Source organism: Lutra lutra, chromosome 12 (assembly GCF_902655055.1).
Source record: "Lutra lutra chromosome 12, mLutLut1.2, whole genome shotgun sequence".
Classification (NCBI taxonomy): Eukaryota; Metazoa; Chordata; class Mammalia; order Carnivora; family Mustelidae; genus Lutra; species Lutra lutra.
Genome location: NC_062289.1, coordinates 3,138,486 through 3,157,663, shown reverse-complemented (window position 1 = coordinate 3,157,663; position 19,178 = coordinate 3,138,486). Strand labels below are relative to the sequence as shown.

Below are 19,178 nucleotides of genomic sequence, written 5' to 3'. Positions count from 1 at the left end.
TACGTACGTGTGTGAATGAATTACTAGTTAACCGTAGTGATGAGGTTAGATGACATGACTGGAAGAAAACTAGACAATGGTATTTTCAGCTTGTATTCTGTGTAGTTTGTATTCTGTGTAGTTAAACTGAAGACTACTTCTGAATAGATGTTTGGCTGAATGTGGAAAGATGAAAAGGAAGCACAAAGTAATAAGAATATTCATTTAGAGGGTTCGAATCTTCTTTGTGTTAGTTCTTGAAAGTTTTTGTATTTAATCTAATCTATATTCTTCACTATGCTCTAGAAAATTTTTACATTATTTTACTAAGCAAAAATAATAAAACACCAAATGGAGATTTATTCTGTGATCTTGGAAAGTACAATTTTCCTTCTTGAAACACCACGTAAGAATCGCGTGGGTTTTAAGCCTCTTCTCATTCTCTCCTCAGGCTGATCCAAGTAAGAACAGAACGACGTGTTTGCAGAGAGTGTCACCCCTTCAGGCCTCCACATGGGCCAGGTATGAGAGATGCAGGTCTCCCGCGTGCCATCATGTGGGCTTTATCCAGATTGCAGTGTGCCATGGCACCGGGTGCAGGCCGACGCTCATGGCACAGGCTGGCTCCCTGCACACGAGCCATGAGCATGCGTCATGAGGTCGCAGGCTCGGGTGCAAGCCCACGTTGGCAACAGGGGACCACCAGCAAGGCTTCTGGTGCTTCCTGATGGCCGCCCTGTCCCTCTGAGGGACCAGCACTTACTCTGAGCGCTCAGCCACAGTGACGTTGACCTTCGGGCCTAGCCTAGTCTGTTCATCGTAAGATGTATGTTTTCTTCCAAACAGGTGATCAGTGTCTCCGTAACTGAGGTTCTTCTGAGACAAGAATTTTAAAAACAGATTGTTCTTTAAAAACTACAAAATGTCTAGGAGGTGGGCTCCGGTGGGCTCCTCCCCGGCAGGCAGCCTCTCCTGAACGTCCTCCTTGCCTCCCCTGGGGGAAAACTGGGAGGTAGGGGGGGAAACCATCAATTCACCCATTCCCTGATTCTCAAATGGTCATTTCTAAACATTGAGGCGCGTGTAAATCGAACTCTCCGAGCACCTTCTCCACTGCAATTTCAGCTGCGAGCAGAAGACGGGACTGTTTACGCTGGGCTGTGGAAGTGTCGAGGACACGGTGATAACACAGCCCACTCTGCTCTCAAGTCGTCAGAACATCTTCTCCGTGTGTAGCGCATTTCCCTAGATGTACCTACGATAGGAAAAATTTAATGTTAAAGGGCACAGTTGTTCCCGTCGTCTTGTAGAGGTCAAACGGCAACGTGGAGGCCATCCGGAGAGAGGGCCCATGATTCGAGGCTGGTTTTTAAATGGACTTGGTAGAGACTTGTAGGAAAGCCAAAAGAGATGCTGCAATTTTAATGCTAAGTGGCTTTGCATTGGAAAAATGCCCAAGGGCCATGTCTAGCACAGTCACTTACTAATGAGTGACAGGAGATCGATGGGGGCAAGTGTGGAGCAGCTCTGTCACTGGGACACCCAGCTGGATGTGACCAGCCTTAAGCAGCATCTCTGGATAAGTGGTGCACCGCGGAGCCCTCGTGCTCAGCCTTCCCTCAGCACGCGTGGCCAGCGATGCCGCCCCGCTGGCTTCAGGCAGAGGCCACCTTCCAGAGCCTGAAGGGACAGAGAGCAGTTTGGTGAGGTTTTACTGGGTCTTCATGTCAACACTCTATTTCGAGGTCATTGCAAAATAAATTAAATATTCCTGAGAACCTCATTGTTCCAAGGACCACAAAAACCTGGAGATGTGGAGGGGACTGGAAAGTGCTCCAGTGGGAGAAGTTCATGGCCTTTCTTAACACCACAAAGGGTGCCCTCATGGGGCACCCAGCCCTCCTCTGCTCATGGAGCCTATGGCCACGGGGTCAGTTTAAACTCTGTATCCTCCAGCAGACATACCCAGAGGCCTTTTGCTAGTTTCTGTAAACTCATCATCTCTCTACGGAAGCCAGTCCCTCCCCCAGGAACAGCTGCCTACAGAGTGTCTGGCCCATGCCCCATGGACACGGAGTCCTAGAAGAAGAGTGCAATCTAATTAAACCTCTCCTGCAGCCGTAAATAAAAGGAGTAAGGGAGAAATACGCCAGTGCTTGTTGTCCGGTTATTTGCTTATATCAGACATAATAACAGAACAAATAGAACCTCAGGGGAAACAGGTCTGGTTTTCTCTACTCAAAATTCATAAAGAAACATTAAAAAAGAGAGAGGGGAGATCACCTAAACAATTTTTCTGAGATCACTGCAGGAAGGCGAGCTAAGGCAGTTGGACAGGTGCACACGGGCCGAGGTCCAGGCTGAGACTCCGGGGCTCATCAGGGGCCACTCACTCCACAGAACAAAGTCCGTGACCAGCTCCCGGCACACAGCGGTCTCTGGGTTCAGAGCTAAGTTAGTGTCAGGAAGATGCCATTTTTAATTGATCAGCTAAAGTTCACAAAGTGCTTTGAACATGAGAACTATATAATGCTTACTAATATGTGGTGATGTTATTAATAAGTTAATACGGTTTTTAAGTGTTTGGTTAAATGCAATGCAGCACATTCTCCTTAGCGACTTGGCAGGCAAAGCCAGCGGCAAGAAAACCCCGACAGTCACTCAGATTCTTGCTCCCCTGACGGCCATTGTCTCCCACCGTCCTGGGCACGTGACCCTTGGCATGTGGCTCGGGCCTCAAACCCAGAACAATGTCTCCATGGGGCGCCCTTGTCCTGCACTTGGGACAAGTTTGCCAAGATTACTGGCTGATATGAGGCTGCTGGCAACTTGCTTTAGATATTTGTTTCTGAGTTATTGTTTTAATTGTTAGGAAGTTTCCTTTGATTAAATCTGCCCCATCCTTAACAACGGACTTGTCCCTAAGACCATCTTATTCCAATGTAAATAAATTATTTGTAGCACTTTCTACTACTCTGAGTCAATGATGGACTGTCTCCTACATCGTGAACCCAGCGAGGGCTGCCTTTGTACCTGACATGTGCACCAAAATTTCAGGTAGGGTAGTGGCCTCCTTGCTTGGCGTTTTCATCGCAGTATGAGCTGACCCTGATCAGCAATTGCATCTCAAAATCGTATCCATTCTTCAAGCTCAGTTCATGCTTTCCTCCATCACACCTTTCCAGATCTTCTTACCTGGAAATTTATCTCATCCTTCTGTAGCCTCCTGCAAATGTTTCTGTAAACTATTTTAAGTCACTTATAACTTTTCACTTTCTTCTTCCTGGTTTATCTCTGTAAAACAAAAGCTATGTCTTCCTCATTGGTTTATCATAAACTACTTTACACATAACAGGTTCTCAATGAATATTTAATCACTAATTTCAGAAGTGAAGGATGCATTTACCCTAAAAGACTTTGAATCTTAAACATAACTACTAGAAGATCTCTAGCAACCCCAGGAAGACTAACATTCTAGGTCAAAATTTCCCCTTCCTTCACTCCACAGAATGACATATCAACATAAGAAATACTATATTACCAATAGAACCAGAACAGGCTTCTAGTAAAATGGCAGACTGAAATGCATAAAAGGGTAGGCTCCAAACACATAAAAATGCTGGGTGACACATGAAATTTTTAAGAAATCATATCACTTTTGGAAGAAAAGGCAATCTTGAGGTTCCAGAAATGAAGAAAGAAATCAAGGATGGGGTGGAAAGTAGACCCCCAAGGCTGCTGTTACCTCAGGCCTCAAGGCCCTCTGGCAAAGAGCTGTGTGTTCTGCTCCTGCAGCCGAGACTCTCTGAGGGGTAAGAGTGATCCAGTAATACCACACTACAGCTGGCACTGAGAAGCAGCAAGGAGGCTTGCCACCTTGCAGGATCCTGAGTGGAAGAGGAGGGTCATCTGAGAGAAATCAAAACTCTCAGAGTGGTGTTTAGCTTTGTGCACATAGGGAGGGAACTGTGAACCAAGCCATGATCATAAATGTTGGGCTCTACCCACTGAAACCTGTGGAGCTCAGCATAGCAGAAAAGCAAAACTCAACACAACCTGAAAGTAAACAGGTCCATCACAGAACAGGCAACCCCCTCAGAAGAGCAACTCACAATTAAAAAAAAAATTTCAAACTCATGAGAGATGAAGCCTGCTGAGGGAGAGTCAACAGACTGATTCAGGAGAAGAATCAGAATCCTTCAAGAATCAGAAATAATGCAGCCATATGAACAAATATGAAATAACACTGAAGTTTAAGATGGTTATAGAGTTTAAAAAAATAGAAACCCATAATAAAAAATAGACAGAAGCTAAATTCCCTCTCCCCTAATTCAACATTGAGTGTGGTCTCCTCCTACTGACTTCTTTACCAAAAGTCATAATAGGTGTGATGACATTAGCTTACAGTGGAGAATATCTGTGCAGCACCTCTGCACAACTCATTAAGGTTAGCATTATCAATAGCAAGTTATGTCAATAAGATGTAGCCTTGACATGAGGGACATTCTACAAAATACTTGGCCAGTCTTCCTCAAAATGGCCAAGGCCATCAAAAACAAGGGAAGTCTGAGAACCCTCACGGCCATGAAGCACCTAAAGAGACACGATGCATCCCCTGTATGAGATGCTGGAACTGAAAAGGGACATCAGGAAAAACTGCTAGAATCTAAATAAATTGTGGAGTTTAGTTGTATGTCTAACAATGCACCAACACTGGTTTCTAGTTGTGACAGATGTACTATACTAATGGAAGGTGTAACAACAGGCAAAAAGGACTCTGCACTATCTTCGTAACTTTTCCATCAATCTGAATCCATTCCAAAACAAAATTGATTTAAAAAAGTAATAGGCAACTCTGACAGCCATCAAGTAGACCTTCTGAAAAGATTACCAATAAAACAAATAAAATTGCTGAGAGAAAATCACATAACACAACAGCTGCCAGAACAATTGAATGATACATTTGAAGTATTGAAGGAAAATAAAAATGTAAAAACCTATATCCTTCCAAATAATCTCATGAATCTGAGCAAAATAAGTTTATTGGCAGAAAAACAACCACCAATAGACATTGCCATTTACAGACACTTGTTAGAACTTCCAGCAATAGAAGCACATCTCAGGAAAAAAGCATCTGAACAGAAAAAAGAGCAGGTGCAAATGGTAATGAGAGGAGGAAATTAGGACGTCTAAATAAGCTTTTAATATGAATAATAATAATGAATTTGGAAAGTGGTAGTTATATATGGTACTAACCAATTAGTAAACAACAATAGAAACAGGAAGAGGGGATCAGGAAAAAAAAACTTTTTAGGATCCTTGCATTGTTTAAAAAGAACACATTGACATTGGTTGTTGGGACTTCATTAAGTCAAGAACACTTGTGAAAATATGGTGCCAACACTAAAGAAACTAGAAATGCAATATATAACTAGAGAATTGATATAATGAGGTTTCTTGAGAATATGGCCTCATGATAAGTCTTTAATGTAGCATAAGCTGAGTCACTTAATCTTTCCATACCAGTTTTCTCCTCTCTAAATAAAAATCATAATCAGAGAAGGTTCATAATGTTTGGTGAAGGCTTCACTTAACAATGTAGGTTACACAATAAGCTCTTAACAAACCTTAGCTGTTGTTATTGCAAGCTCCAAACAAGTTTGGGAAAAAGGAAATAGAAACAAGATATGATGGATCCAATAGGACATGGGAAAAGAAGCCAAGAAAGAGCCTGCTAAATGGAAAACATAAAATACGATGACAGAAGTCTGTTCAAATATGCATCAATTGAACAATAAATATAAGTGGGTTATATTTATACATTAAAAGACAGAGATTTTCAGACTGGATAAGAGACAAAATCCAGCTATAAGAATAACCAGCTATAAGAAAAACCATTTTGTATGACACAAAAAGATTGAGCAAAAAGTATAGGAAAAGGGCCAAATTCAAGCTGGTATGGCACCATCCATATTAGACAAAACTGACTTTAGGGCAAAAATTATTACTAGGATAAAGAGGATAGTACATAATAATTGTATTAGCCAGTGTTCTGACTAATACAGAGAGATAGGATATGTATATATGGAAAGAAAGACATTTATTTAAGAAATTGACCCACAACGTTATGGAAACTAGCAAGTCTAAAATCTTCTGAGCTTATGTCCCAATTCAAGTCCAAAGCCTGGCAGCCAGCTGTGGATCCAGGAAGAGCTGATGTCCCAGTTTAAAGGCAATCAGACAAAACTCTCTTACTGGGGAAGAGCCAGCATTTTGTTCTATTTAGGTCTTCAATTCACTGAATATGGCCCACCTGTGTTATGGAGGGAAATCTCCTTTACTTAGTATGCTTATTTAGGTGTTCCTTCATCCAAAAAAAATCTTTAAAGAAACACCTAGCATAACATTTAACCAAATTTCTGGCTACCTCATGGTCCTGTCAAGTTGTAACACAAAGTTATTAATCACAGAGTCCAAAGGCAATCTGCTATCAGAATTCCCTCCTGCTCAAGGAAGGTCAGTCTTTGTTCTATTAAGGCCTTCAACTGATTAGATAAGGTCCACCTATCCATGTTATAGAGGGTAATCTGTTTTACTCACTTAAATATTAATCTTATCCAAGAAAGCACCTTCATGGAAACAACCAGAGTAATGTTGACCAAATATCTAGACACCATGGCCTGGTCAACTTGAAACATAAAGTTAACCATCACAATAATAAAAGAAGCAATACACCAGAAAGATAAAGAGTGCTGAAGTTGTGTTCTCTTAAGAAAGGAACTGTAAGTCTATAAAGAAAAACTTGGGAGAACTACAGGAGAAATTAAAGTGAAAAACCCACAAACTTTGTGAGAGATGGTAGCACACTCTTTTTAGAAGCTGATATATCAAATGTTGGTGGAAATTTGGTGTATTTCAAATACCACTTTTTAAATTAATATTTTTTTCAATTGTTTTAGGGAGAAAGAGAGAGCGAGAGCATGTAAGCAGGAAGGAGGGGTGGAGGGAGAGAAAAGAGAATCCCAATCAGGTCCCATGTCCAGGGCAGAGCCCAACATGGGGCTCAATCTCACAACCCTGAGGTCATGACCTGAGTCGAAATCAAGAACCAGAGGCTTAACCAGCTGAGCCAGCAAGGAGCTCCTTGAATATCTCTTTTTAACACAATTAATCTAAGAAAAATAGAGAGAGCCCTGCTCCCAACACTTAGAAGATACAAATCCTTTTCATGTGCCCCTGAAACTAAATTTAAGAAAGAAAATGAGCTCATATTCTGCTGAAGAGAATTTTTTACTTAAAGGTCACAAGAACATATTATTTGACCCTAAAACAATAGAATTAAAAAATTATTTACATATAGACAGAGAACCACCCCCTCATGATTCCTTGTATTTAGAAACTAAAAGCACACATCCTGAAACAGAATAAAAATTATTGATCTATTGCTTTCTTGGTAAATCCATGGAACTCAACCAGACCCAATAAATTCATGGCGTTATAGCCACATCGTTACGTAGATGTATGTTCAGCACATGGAATAGTAGAGTCTGGCCAGAAATTTTACCAATTTACACAGTCTCTAAGTTGTCAAAACCTAGGACTTTGACAATTGGTCCACATAGGTAGATAATAAATGTTCATTGTGTATCACTTTGTTACATCTGAGCTTGCTGCTGAATAGTGCCTAACGAATATTAAATCTCATTTTCAGACAAGTTGGTGAGAGTCAGTGTTGACCAGTCAATACTGGTGGACAGAATCGCAGAGAGTCTTCGTGGAAAACAGACTGAGGAAATGTCAAGGATTGAAGCAGACAGCGGACCCAGGACAACTAGGTGAAATGCAGGATGCTGGTTTGGAACTTGGAGTAGAAAAGGGACATGAATGAGAAAACTGACAAAATTTAAGCAGAGCATATAGATGGGTTCAGAACATGATATTAATGTCAATTCTCCCCGTTTCAATCATTGTTCTAGGGCTCACGAGCTGCTAACATTAGGGGAATGGGCAAGAGGTGTAGGGAGTTGGGCTTTTTCTTTTTTTGAGGCTTCTCTGTAAGCCTAAATCTACGATTATATCAAACTAAAAAGTTTCTAAGTTGATCTTTGTAATTCAAACTTCATTGTTCCCCAGTCCTCCCAAGAGAAGCAATTTTTTCCTTCTGATACTGGGGAGGTTTCACCAAACTCAAAATGCGGAACGAAAGCTGCACACTGTAATATTTGTAACCTTATAGTTACAAAGCCACATTATCATTGAATTCAGGAGAGCAGAGTTAATCAACTCAGAAAATAAACTGTGATCTCTGTGGCAGAGGGGTGATTCTAGAAGTTTTCTTCACTCTTTATCTCGCATAGACCAGTGGTCTCCAGATCAAGCTGAACAGCACGCTGTTCAAAATCATAGGCAGAGTCCAAATGGGTAAACCAGATCAAAGTGAAGGTGTTCTCATCAGAGATGGGGGCTGCTTGAGCTTCCGCGATGGGGCTTCCCCACAGGGCATCTCCCATCCACACACGAGACTGCTGTGGCAGGGCTCCAGAACATTCTGGAGCAGCCTGAAAAATTCTACCGCTCAACAGGAGAGATTTGATTCACACTCTGCTAATGATGAGCTCACCTGAACCCGATAAGGACGTTGAGGTTTCCACTTAGCAGACTCCCCGGGAGCACTGCAGCTGGGTAAGGGATTGGATCGTTCTCTCTCACCTCCCTGAAGAAACACATTCTAGAGGGACACCACTGTGTGAACAAGGCAAGCGTCAATCCCACGCACGTTCTCAGATGCCGTTTGTGTCCTCCGGGCACTACCAGCAATAACGTGTGTGGGAGCGTCTGCGCGTGTGTACTTTCAGTCACATAAATTAACCATAAGAATCGTATATTGTGGGGTTTTTTGTTTTGTTAAAAAGGAGGAAAGTCACGCAGCTTGGGATAAATACTAAGGAGAGGGGAGGGCTCTGTAGAAATCAATCTTCTGCTTTTATATACTCCCAAATTACACTCCTCAAGAGGGAGCCTCCAGCAGCACTGTCAGTCGTGATAAAGCGATCAGTCTGAGATTTATTATGAGTTTTCTTTTCATGTATTCAATGAAAAACATCCCACAGGTGTGTTTATATTACCAGAGATAGATGAAGATTAATTGTGTGCCCAGGTGCTGAAATGCATTGACATATTTTCTAAGATTTAAGTTGTGTTAAGTCTAATGCTTTTAAAAAAGGTGGGATTGGGAGGGGGGTAGAATGCCCAGGATTCTCAGAGAGAAGGAATATGGGATCCTCAATGACTTAAAGAAAAAGCAAACCAATTATCATTTACCTTTGGGAAATTTCAATCCAACTTTCACCTTGAGGCTTAAGATATGTTATTTCTGGATACCCAGAAGGTCACAATTGAGGCCCTTTGAGGTTGAAAAACACCCCATGACCACTTCACCTTATCCTTCCCACCCAGTTTGGTGTCTTTACTCTTGAAGCTTTACTTCGGTCACAGCCCAAGACCCAGGAAGGAAGAGGGTTAGCTAGCATTTAAACGTAACTGACTTTGAGCAAAAGGAAAAGTTAGGTTAAAATCCTCAGGTCTTTTCCCTTAACTGTGTTTGTTACTGTAGCCAGAATTCAAGAGGTCCATCTTGCACGTCTTCCCTTTACAAGTGTCTAAAGGTTACAGATTGTCTTACTTGTGCAAGACTTATCGCTCGAGCAGCGTTCTCCCATAAAGCTCCGGAGGGCAGAAATGAGTCCATTTCTGTTTTTGTTGTTTTAGGGACATGTTTAGGTGATGACATTGACAAACAGTAAGTATTAAGGCTGTGCTTTGTGAGTAGGTTCTGTGGAACTCCACAGTCAGCCCACTTGTGGTCAGTAGAAAGAGGACACTTGAAGTTTTTCATTGTGCACTGTGAAATTAACTGTCCAGCCTAGGGGGTCCCAAAACAGAGGGCCTATTTCCAGGGGTTGCAAAAAAATAAGCCTTGGAAGAGCAATAGATACCTATTTCCATTAGTAAGAAAGAAGATAAATGTCCCTAGCATTCACCACATGGTGACGCCGGCTGCTCCTATCTGTTGGTCCCATGACACGTGGAGCACACAGCTGTCCTCAGGGCAGACTGGACTTCTGCCTGCAGAGGCTCCAAATCTTGTCAATGTAATCGACCTGACATTATCTGGTATATGCCTATCAACCCTCACAAAATTGACAAGTGGCTTGAAAGTTTCAAGTAAAAGAACTGCTTTGAGATGATATGAATACCCAGGCAAATTAAGCATAAAGAAATAGCAGTGGTGGCCTTTCTCCTACTTCTACTATGAGCTTTTCTCAGCTAGATTCAAAGGATATGATTTAATTTCCACAATAATGAGCAGATAATAAAGAAGAGAAACAACACTGCTCCATACCCCTTACCTTATTTCTATCTGTTCCAGATACTCATGTGAATGAGTACAGGATGGCTGGAGCAACAGCAGTCATTTTGCAAGCATGAGGTCCTAGCATGAGGAGAAAAACAAGCAGGCTAAGGATGGCAGAAAGGAAAGAAAGAAAAGTGTAGGTCCTTGATGATGCCATAGTGTTACCATTCCATCTTGTGGGAGCCTCCTATTACACAAGTTATTTAATACCTTTATGACTAGCCACTGTGAGTCAAGTTGTCTGTCATTTGCAACTAAATACATACTAACTGACAGAGTTTTATATTAACAAAATGATAGAAAGCGGCAACTTTTGAAAGAAACAGGTACTTGTAAATAATTGGAAAGAAGCAGATGACTAAGTTTCCTTAATCCATAATTTGTTGTAAAAATAATGTAAATGCATTATCCATTTTAAAAAAATCGTTGGGGCACCTGGGTGGCTCAGTGGGTTAGCCCTCTGCCTTCCGCTCCGGTCATGATCTCAGTATCCTGGGATCGAGCCCCGCATTGGGCTCTCTGCTCAGCGGGGAGTCTGTTTCCCCCCTCTCTCTGTCTCTTCCTGTCTCTCTGCCTATTTGTGATCTCTGTCTGTCAAATAAATAAATAAAATCTTAAAAAAAAAAAAAATCCTCACAGCTACAAACTAGCAATTTAAAATTCTCTGATCTGCTTAAGTTTTTTCCCCCCAAATTGGCCAAGAATGACGATAAAGGACACATGCTCCTATTTGTTTGGTGGTACAATTGATTGATAAAGAAATATAGGAAGTTTAAAAGCCGGAATTCAACAAAATTGCTGCATAGAAGTTTGAAAAGCAAATATCATAAGTTTGAAAAACAAATATTATAACTTAAGTAAAGCTCATGATGAATTTTTCTCACTCGGAATAATGAATCTTTGTGAAGAATTTTTTATATTGTAATCACAATAGCCATTGAAACCAAGTAGAGAAAATAAATCGAACTTTTATAAGTGGATTGAATTGTTGTGTTATAAAACATGAAATAATTTTTTAAAGATTTTATTTATTTACTTGACAGACAGAGATCACAAGTAGGCAGAGAGGCAGGCAGAGAGAGGGGGGGAAGCAGACTCTCTGCTGAGCAGAGAGCCCGATGTGGGGCTCGATCCCAGGACCCTGGGATCATGACCTGAGCCAAAGGCAGAGGCTTTAACCCACTGAGCCACCCAGGTGCCCTGACATAAAACAAAATTTTTAAAAATAAAAAAGCATTTATTGCTTTTACCATAATCCATTATAATAATAATTGTATACTTTTGGCATATACTTAATTAGTTAAAATAGTCTTTTAAAATGTATCTTATGGGGCCACGTGGGTGGTTCAGTTGGTTAAGCTCCTGCCTTCAGATCATGATCACAAGTCATGATCTCAGGGTCCTGGAATTGAGCCCCGGGTGGGACTCCCTGCTCAGCGGGAAGCCCACTTCTCCCTCTCCCTCTCCCTCTGCCTGCTGCTCCCCCTACTTGTGCACTCTCTCTCTCTCTCTCCAATACGTAAATAAAATCTTTAAAAAAATAAAATGTATCTTATATTTGAATTTTTTTGTAAATGTTTTATGATAGTGCACAATTTATAATTGATTTATATATTGAGTGAATCCTCAAAAAATTTTTACCAGAAAGGATGACATGCCAAGTATTGGAAATTACTGTGTTTTGTTTATCAGTGAGATTTACAATTTCTATATATGACTGGCTCTTCCACGGCTGACCCTCCCCTGGCCTGGCTGAGAGATTCATACCCCAAAAGCCTTCCTTTTTGTCATGGGCTCTAGCATTGGAGTCTCGGGGATTTCTGTTCTATTTCTTTAAAAGGAATCTTTGCCTGAGCAGCAGCAGTAGTAGAAAACGTTGCAAGAGCATTTACCAAACACTCGCACGGGGCCAGGGTGAATCTTGTCTCATTTCCTGGGCAGCCAGACTCTCCCATGTAGGAAAACTGAGGACCTGGCTTTGTGGGAGAGAAGAGAAAAACCACAACGTTCACGTTCAAAAACCGATGGTTCCCACCTGATAAGCAGAAAGTCATTTAGTTTTAGAAAGGGATCCATTGAGTTCCCCTGTCCCCCAAAACAAAACAAAACAAAACAAAACATATTTTCCTAAAAGTTGAAACATTGGGGCGCCTGGGTGGCTCAGTGGGTTAAGCCGCTGCCTTCGGCTCAGGTCATGATCTCAGGGTCCTGGGATCGAGTCCCGCATCGTGCTCTCTGCTCAGCAGGGAGCCTGCTTCCCTCTCTCTCTCTCTGCCTGCCTCTCCATCTACTTGTGATCTCTCTCTGTCAAATAAATAAATAAAATCTTTAAAATAAATAAATAAATAAATAAAAGTTGAAACATTGACACTGGAGTCTTGGGTTTTACTGACCCGAGGAAAAGAGAACGCAGAGGCCCGGACGGCCTTGCAAGTAAGGAAGGTAGAGCCTCCAGCAGACTCACGGGGTGAGGTCACCATGCAGAGGTTTGCTGTCACACAGACCACACGGGCAAGGTGGGGAGGGCCGGTGCGCTAATGAATGAGTACCACCCCCTCCTCTGCTCCGAGTAAGCTTGCTTCTTGATGGGAGGAGACTGTCAGAGGCCCTGTGAACAAGACTAGAGTGCTCCTGGCAAACTAGTCCAATTTTCAGTTAACTCAATTATTAAAGAGGAAGTGGGTCATTCCCTTCCTCACAATGACCTTTCTACCAAGAACCCGGTTTCATTTTCTGTTTTAAAATTACTATAATTTTACAAAATGAGCCGTGGTTTCCTTAGAAAAGCTCCAAGACAGATAAAAGCAAAAAGTCCACTTTAACTATGTACTGTTTTGTCACCGAGCAGCTAAAAACCTATTTTGATGTATTCTTGTCTACTGTATTTTAATCTATTAATATTGAACAGCTGAGGGGCGCCTGGGTGGCTCAGTGGGTTAAGCTGCTGCCTTCGGCTCAGGTCATGATCTCAGGGTCCTGGGATCGAGTTCCGCATCGGGCTCTCTGCTCGGCAGGGAGCCTGCTTCCCTCTCTCTCTCTCTCTCTCTGCCTGCCTCTCTGTCTACTTGTGATCTCTCTCTGTCAAATAAATAAATTAAATCTTTAAAAAAAAAAAATATTGAACAGCTGAGTTCTGTGGTCGGTAGGAAACATTAGAGATCAAGCTCCTAGTTCAAGTGGATGTCTGGGTCCGTGGGCAAAAGCCCCTTAACTCCTCGATCTGTAAAAAGAAAGGGTAATGCTGCCCTCCTCACAGGGCTTGTGAGAAGACTAACCAATTAATAATAGCTGAGTTCTTTGAGAGTACAAGGTGCTAGGCAAAAGCTAAGGAGTGTTATTGTTAATGTTTCAGTTGAAGCTAGAGCTTGCAGGGATCATAATTTTTAATGTAAGAATGTGACGAATATTCCACAATCAATCCTTCATTTCAATATCATTTAAATCACAACGTATGTAACTGAATATTTTCATTCTATTATAAAATAAATTTCTTGCTTTCTTATTAAAGGGAGGACTAGCTAATATAAACACATAGAAAAGAAGAAAAAGAATATATTTTAGGGGGTTACTCAAGTCTACAAAGCCTTGGGGACAGTTAGTTCTGTCCATGTAATTTCATTTGGATTGGTCAAATTCTGGGCAAAAAAGAAAAAGATAATAATAATGTTTTATTTAAAAACTCCCTTAGGGCCTCCTGGGCAGCTCAGTGGGTTAACCCTCTGCCTTCGACTCGGGTCATGATCTCAGGGTCCTGGGATCGAGCCCCGCATTGGGCTCTCTGCTCAGCAAGGAGCCTGCTTCCTCCTCTCTGTCTGCTTCTCTGCCTACTTGTGATCTCTGTCAAATGAATAAATAAAATCTTTAAAAAAAAAAAAAACCTTCCTTAAACATGAAAATTTGAAACTATAAAACTTCTAGAAGAAAACATAGGGAAAAAAACACCTTGACTTTGGCCTTGATAACAATTTTTTGGGTTTGATACCAAAAACACAAGCAACACCGACAGAAATCAATGCATAGGATCACATCAAGGTAAAAGCTTCTGTACAGCAAAGGAAACCATCAACAAAATGAAAGGACAGCTTATAGAATGGAAGAAGATATTTGCAAATCCTGTATCTTATAAGGGGTTAAGATCTAAAATACACAAGGAACCCATACAACTCAATAGCAAATAAGTAAATAAATCTTTAATTTTAAAATGAGCAAAGCACCTGATTTCCAAAGACATAAAAATATCCAAGGTACATGAAGAGATGTTCAGCATCACTAATCATCAAAGAAATGCAAATTAAAAAAACACAATAAGATATCACCTTTTACATGTTAGAACAGCTATTATACAAAAGACAAGAGATCACTAGTGTTGTGGGAAAGTGGGGGGAAATGAACCCTGTGCACTTTTGGTGGGGATAGAAATTGATGCAGCCACTGTGAAAACAGTATGGAAGTTCTTCATAAAAACAGAGCTAGCACGGGACCCAGCAACTCCAACTCTGTGCATTTACCAAAAGAAAAGAAATCAGTATCTGGAAGAGATACCTGTATTCTCATATTCATTGAAACATTATTTATCATAACCAACACATGAAAGCAACCTAAGTGTCCACTGATGGATGAATAAACAAAATATGAATATATATACATAAAACGAATATATATTCATTTTTGAGAAGAGAAGTCCTACTATTTGCAACAACATGGGTGAAACGTGAGGGCATTATTCTAAGCTGAAAAAAGTCGGACAAGAATATTGAAAGTATTTCTCCAAAAACAAATACTCTTTGTTCTCCCTTATCTGCAGAATTAAAAATAGCTGAACTCTCAGTAATGGAGAGTAGAATGGAGATTGCCAGGAGCTCAGGGAGATAGGGAGATGTTGGTCCAAGTGTTCAGACTTTCAGCTATAAGATGGGTTTGCTCCAAGGATCTAGCCCACAGCATGGACCGTAATTAGCAATACTGTGTTGTCTACTTGAAAGTTGTTCTGAGAGTAGGTCTTAAGCATTCTCACATAGCAATGACAAGAACTAAAGGGTAATTATGCGATGTGAAAGATGTGCTGATTAAGTTTATTTTGGTAAACATGTTGCAATATGGGTGTGTAGCAAATCATCACATTGTACACTTTAAACCTACACAATGTCATATGTCAAGTACATCTCAGGAGGGCTGGGAAAAGCTAATAAGAGTCAAGAGACTTCCAATATAATAAACATTGCTTTTACTGACTCTTGAATATTCTGAAGTTGTTTTCTATATTATTTACTTACAAATCACACTGTACTTCATAAATACATGTAAAAAGTATGTGAAGCATAAATAAAATAATATACATATAAAGCAGACAAAAATAAATAAAATAAAATTTAAAAACTAAACATAAATAATATACATCTAAAATAATATTTATATTATTAAAAACATAAAATTATATTCAAAATTAAAAGTACATAAACATTGGTGAGAAGAGAAGCATGTAGAGAAGAAAAGCTCTGTTTCTTTCAGGGATGTATACTTGCAGTACCATTTGTATGTCAATTTATATTTACAAAGTACTTTTCAAAAAATCTCTTTTAATCATACATTGTATTCATCTGAGAGCCTCTTAGCAACCAGGTGAAAGAAATAATTAGTTTATATAGTCTTACCTAAAGGAAGGGAGCTTACGGATTTTCTTGGACTATTTCCTGAAAGAATACATTACTTGGATTTTCCATCAATGACTTCTAGGTACATCTAGTTTTCATCATTATTAGTATTTTGTAAAATAACAGGAATTTTCTTTGTGTGGACTTTTGCGACTTCATTTCCCTACGTATGCAGAGCTGCTATCTCAAAATCCCAATTCAGTGTTGACAAGCCTTCGCGAACATAAGCTCATGTGGTCCAGGCAAACTTAAGAGCATACCTCAAACTGTTCTCATCACGTTGAATGCTAATCCCAAGAGTTATGGACATGGCATGTGCTTGTGTGCGTGTGTTATGTGTAGTATATGCAAGTGTGTTTCCATTTGCGTTCCAATCAATGAGGTATGCAGCTTTACAATTAGGAATATTAAAATTCAGGCTCTGAACATGGAAGTAAATCGCAGCTATTACAAACAACTTAAAACCACAGGAAAACAAGAGTGCAGCTTTCACCTGTCCTTAACGGGCACTGTGAGATACAAAAGAAAGGAACTAAACGTTTCTGACAAGTCACCGGTGCTTACAGACATTTTCTCACTTAATCTCTTCAATGATGCTTCACCAGTGAGGAAACCAGGGTTTGGGAAGGGTCAGCTACCCCGTGTCCACGTGGCCCATTCTCCACAAGCTGGCTTGCTCCATGAGGTCACACATACACTAGACTTCTTTTTTCCCTTTTGTTTGAAATAAAACCACATTCATTAGATCCCAAGATCAATATTGTCTCAAGTGTAGATCTCGATCTATGGCTTTATCCTTTTCAAACAAAACTCTCAGTTCCACTTCTTACACGATTAGAACCTCCTCCTTTTTGCTCACAGGAAAAAATTCAGATATCTTTTTATGGCTTGTATCATTGCCTTCATAGAAGAGCAAATAGTCTTCACATCAATTACATTTACTACATCAGAAAACAGAATATGCTTGATTTTGTCCTTTAGACATAACCTAATGACAGGCCAATATTGGAAGTAAGCGATTGCCTGAAGTCCATTTCAATTCACAGCATCCAATATGTCTAGTATAAAATAATAAAGTGTTCCTAGAAATATTAGAAGAAACACCATTATTTAATTACCATAAGGCCTTCCGGGACAGATATAAAACGTGATTTACGTGGATGAGCAGGGGGGTGGGTTAAGGACGGAAAAGGCATTACACAGATGAAACATGAAATGCTAGGAGAAAAAGAAAGGAAATTGAGGATAAGCCAGCAAAACGAGAGATAAAATGTCAACACAAGTAAAATAATAAAATGGGAAGAAAAAGTCTACAGTGATATTTTGTATTATTGAGGCAGAAGCAAAGTGCTAAAACATCAGGGGCCAACAGCACTTCAGACATTAAATAAAGTAATTTTTTGCCAAAGCCAACAGGGAAAGAAATCATGGAATAAACTTCTTAATTTTTGTTGCTCATAAGATGGCATATTCTTTTTGGTGGATCGGATTAGTAAGGCGAGTGTTTTCGTTGTAAAAGGCAGTGGGTCCATGAAAGCGTGTTGATAGACATGGCTGGAAATGACGGGCAGGTAGCCAAAATGTGTTTAGTGAGAGATTGGCTAAGAGAGAAACTAAGTAAGAAACATAGGTAGTAGGCGTTGGTAATCAAGTAACGAAGCTGCAAGGAGAACCAAGTTGTTATAAAACATCATTTGTGTTACTCTTAAGTTTCAGATTTACTCCTCAGAAATACAAACAGCAGGAGATAGAGATGCGAGATCAGTCGCAAAAGGATGGAGCATATTTCAAGAGACGATGCGATTCCGTATGTAGATCTATCTTAGTAAATTCACTTAGAAAGTGCTTCAAAACACTATGAAATAGTTTGTGCTGTGGGTGAGATCACCCCTCCCCTCTGCAAATGGTGGCTTCTTTCCCTGTGATGGCTTAAACCTCAGCACAGAGGTTTTAAGGAATTCTTCAATTCATTGCAAAGTTTAGGCTTTGGACAAGCTTGTACCTTATTTATTCCCCCTGGTCCAAAAAAAACATAGGGCTTATTCCATTTGAATTAGTATAAACAACTTAAGTAAAATAAAATTTAAATAATTTTAAGTATAAATAAATGGTCTTCATAAATATGAAATAAGAAACTTTAAAAATTACAGAGAAAAGTGACCATTTACCCATCAGAGGACACCATTATCTTAAGACTTGAGGGTGAGGTTTGCTTCTCGCTCTCATTCCGTGACAGCTGGGGATAAGCATGGACCTGACTCTGAGTTGCCTCCGCTCCAGGACCTGGATGACCATAGTAGCTGTGACGAACATTGCTGGACATGGGAGACCCTACCGTGGACTCAGATCATCCGCGCATAAGCCACCCCGGCCAAGCACCAGCAGCCTGGCAGTCAGGGGACAGAAGCCACCAAAGGTGAGGCTTCCAACAGCTATTGTTCCCATGTCATGGGGACCAGTGGGACAATTCAATCATAGCAGGCAGTAGGTCTACTTAGCAACTTTTTAAATAATTTTGATGAAGTCAGGGATGCTCCCACCAATGTGGCAAAGCATGTCAGTTTGGAAGCTAGAACTGTCCTCCAAAGGTCAAAGAATGTCTAGCCATGTGAACTTGGGAGCTAGAAATGCACATGGAAAAAAAAAATACTGAAGTTTAGTATTTTTCAAATCTTCCACATGGTAAGATACTCCCAGAGACATTTTGGTGAGTGAGAACATTCCTAGAGTAGAAAGTATCAGAAAAATGAACAAGAAGGGGTGAGACATCACTTCTGCAGAAACCCCGCACTCGCAGACAATAGGATAGAGGATGTTTTGTAAAGGCTAAGAAGGGAAAACACTGAAAACGATGACTTTACATAAATGCATGTTACCTCTTACGTGCCAGTCTATTCTCGAAGGATCTGAAACTTAAGATGACATTGCGTGAGTAAACATTTGCAATTATCTGTGGATACAGCTCAGGGTGCATTCCCTGGCATGGCAGCCAAGCGCCGCAGATGCTGCCTCCAGCTTGCCCGAACCCCAGCACTGAAATCCAGGAGGAACCCCCAGTTTCTCCGTCTTGCCTCCATGAACTCAAGCCAAAGGGCTCTCCCATAGTCCACCTGCACCGTCCACTCCTGCCCATC

The 19,178-nt window shown here is 40.6% G+C and overlaps 1 long non-coding RNA gene across 1 annotated transcript; it reads right to left on the bottom strand.

Annotated features, from left to right (window-relative positions):
* Positions 1-443: 443 nt before the first annotated feature.
* Positions 444-12,370, bottom strand: LOC125082290 (uncharacterized). The gene is made up of 3 exons (XR_007121943.1): positions 12,286-12,370; positions 1,464-1,659; positions 444-1,234 (listed from the first exon to the last, which is right to left on the bottom strand). It is a non-coding gene; the product is annotated as an uncharacterized LOC125082290 (long non-coding RNA).
* Positions 12,371-19,178: the final 6,808 nt, after the last annotated feature.